Source organism: Arachis duranensis, chromosome 3, assembly GCF_000817695.3.
Source record: "Arachis duranensis cultivar V14167 chromosome 3, aradu.V14167.gnm2.J7QH, whole genome shotgun sequence".
In the NCBI taxonomy this organism is placed as follows: Eukaryota; Viridiplantae; Streptophyta; class Magnoliopsida; order Fabales; family Fabaceae; genus Arachis; species Arachis duranensis.
The window spans coordinates 88192824-88196072 of NC_029774.3; the positions used below are offsets into that span (position 1 = coordinate 88192824).

Genomic DNA, 3249 nt, shown 5'->3' on the forward strand with positions numbered 1-3249 from the left:
ACTCCTGGGATAAGCTGGTCACGGCCTTCTTGGATAAATTCTTTCCTCCTCAAAGGTAGACCAAGCTTAGAGTGGATGTTCAGACCTTCAAGCAAAAAGATGGTGAATCCCTCTATGAAGCTTGGGAAAGATACAAGCAAATGACCAAAAAGTGTCCTTCTGACATGTTTTCAGAATGGACCATATTAGATATATTTTATTATGGTCTATCTGAGTTTTCCAAAATGTCATTGGACCATTCTGCAGGTGGATCCATTCACTTAAAGAAAACGCTTGCAGAAGCTCAAGAACTTATTGACATGGTTACAAATAACCAATTCATGTACACTTCTGAGAGGAATTCCATGAATAATGGGACGCCTCAGAGGAAGGGTGTTCTTGAAATTGATGCTCTGAATGCCATATTGGCTCAGAACAAAGTGTTGACTCAGCAAGTCAACATGATTTCTCATAGTCTGAATGGATGGCAAAATGCATCCAACAGTACTAAAGAGTCAGCTTCTGAAGAAGCTTATCATCCTGAGAACCCTGCAATAGTAGAGGTAAATTACATGGGTGAACCTTATGGAAACACCTATAATTCATCATGGAGAAATCATCCAAATTTCTCATGGAAGGATCAACAAAAGCCTCAACAAGGCTTTAATAATAGTGGAAGAAACAGGTAAGCAATAACAAGCCTTTTCCATCATCTTCTCAGCAACAGACAGAGAATTCTGAGCAGAGCCCTCTAATTTAGCAAATTGAGTCTCTGATCTGTATAAGGCCACTTTAAGTTTCATGAGTGAAACAAGGTCCTCCATCAGAAATTTGGAGGCACAAGTGGACTAGCTGAGTAAGAAAGTCACTGAAACTCCTCCCAGTATTCTCCCAAGCAATATAGAAGAGAATCCAAAACGAGAGTGCAAGGCCATTGATGTAATCAATATGGCCGAATGCACAAGGGAGGAGAAGGACGAAAATCCTAGTGAGGAAGACCTCCTGGGACGTCTCTCAAACAAGAAGAAGTTCCCTATTGAGGACCTAAAGGAATCTGAGGCTCATATAGAGACCATAGAGATTCCACTAAATCTCTTTCTGCCATTCATGAGCTCTGAAGACTATTCTTCCTCAGAAGAGGATGAAGATGTAACTGGAGAGCAAGTTGCTCAATATCTAGAAGCCATCATGAAGCTGAATGCCAAGTTGTTTGGTAATGAGACTTGGGAAGGTGAACCTCCCTTGCTCATTAGTGAACTAGATACATGGGTTCAGAAAACTTTACCTTAAAAGAAACAAGATCCTGGTAAATTCTTAATACCCTGTACCATAGGCACCATGACCTTTAACAAAGCTCTGTGTGACCTGGGGTCAGGCATAAATCTTATGCCACTCTTTGTAATGGAGAAACTAGGGATCATTGAGGTACAACCTGCCTTATTCTCATTACAATTGGCAGACAAGTCAGTAAGACAAGCTTATGGTTTAGTAGAGGACGTGTTAGTAAAGGTTGAAGGCCTTTACATCCCTGCTGATTTCATAATCTTAGACACTAGGAAGGAAGAGGATGAATGCATCATCCTTGGAAGACCTTTTCTAGCCACAGTAGAAGCTGTGATAGATGTTAACAGAGGAGAATTAGTCCTTCAATTGAATGGGGACTACCTTGTGTTTAAGGCATACGGCTATCCTTCTGTAACAATGGAGAGTAAGCATGCAGAGCTTCTCTCAGTACAGAGTCAAACAGAGCCCCCACAGTAAGTTTGGTGTTGGAAGGCCACAACCAAACTCTAAGTTTGGTGTTGAATCCCCACAACCAAACTCTAAGTCTGGTGTTGGGACTATATAACATTGACCTGATCACCTGTGTGGCTCCATGAGAGCCCACTGTCAAGCTATTGACATTAATGAAGCGCTTGTTGGGAGGCAACCCAATTTTTATTTATCTAATTTTATTTTTATTTAATTGTTATTTTGTGTTTTAGTAGGTTCATGATCATGTGGAGTCACGAAAAAAATTATTAAAATTAAAAACAGAATCAAAAATAGCAGAAGAAAAATCACACCCTGGAGGAAGGACTTACTGGCATTTAAACGTCAGTAAGGAACATATGGCTGGCGTTCAACGCCAGAACAGAGCATGGATCTGGCGCTGAACGCCAGAAACAAGCAACATCCTGGCATTTAAACGCCAGGAATATACTCTGAGGAAAGTTGGCGCTGAACGCCAGTAACAAGCATGGAACTGGCGTTCAACGCCAGAAACATGCTGCACATGGGTGTTGAACGCCCAGAACATGCATCATTTCGGCGTTTAAACGCCAGAATTGCATGCAAAGGCATTTTACATGCCTAATTGGTACAGGGGTGTAAATCCTTGACACCTCAGGATCTGTGGATCCCACAGGATCCCCACTTAACATATTCCCACCTTACCTCCTAATAATCCTATAACACACTTTCCCAAAAACCCTTCACCAATCACCTCAATCTCTCTTCCCAATCACCCCCTTCACCACTCACATCCATCCACTATTTCCCATAAACCCCACCTACCTTCAAAATTCAAATTTCTTTCCCACCCAAACCCACCCTAAATAGGCCGAACCTACTCCCTCTCCCCTCACTACATAAACCCCTCCATTCTCTTTAATTTTCACACAACACAACCCCCTCTTCTACACCTTGGCCGAATACACCTCCCCTATTCTCCTCCATATTTTCTCTTTTTCTTCTTCTTTTCTTTCTTCTCTTGCTTGAGGGCGAGCAATATTTTAAGTTTGGTGTGGTAAAAGCATAAGCTTTTTGTTTTTTCATTACCATTAATGGCACCTAATGCCGAAGAAACCTCTAGAAAAGGGAAAGGGAAGACCAAAAGCTTCCACCTCCGAGTCATGGGAGATGGAAAGATTCATATCCAAATCCCATCAAGACCACTTCTATGATGTTGTGGCCAAGAAGAAGGTGATCCCTGAGGTCCCTTTCAAGCTCAAAAAAAATGAGTATCCGGAGATCCGACATGAGATCCAAAGAAGAGGTTGGGAAGTTCTAACCAACCCCACTCAACAAGTCAGAATCTTAATGGTTCAAGAGTTCTATGCCAATTCATGGATCACTAGTAACCATGATCAAAGTGTGAACCCAAATCCAAAGAATTATCTTACAATGGTTTGGGAGAAATACTTAGATTTTAGTCCGGAAAATGTGGGGTTGGCATTCAACTTGCCCATGATGCAAGGAGATGCACACCCCTACACAAGAAGGGTCAAA

The 3249-nt window shown here is 41.8% G+C and overlaps 1 non-coding gene across 1 annotated transcript; it reads right to left on the reverse strand.

The window, feature by feature from the left end:
• Nucleotides 1-62: 62 nt before the first annotated feature.
• Nucleotides 63-166, reverse strand: LOC127746439 (small nucleolar RNA R71). Its single transcript, XR_008008058.1, has one exon. It is a non-coding gene; the product is annotated as a small nucleolar RNA R71 (small nucleolar RNA).
• Between the last annotated feature and the right edge of the window lie 3083 nt (nt 167-3249).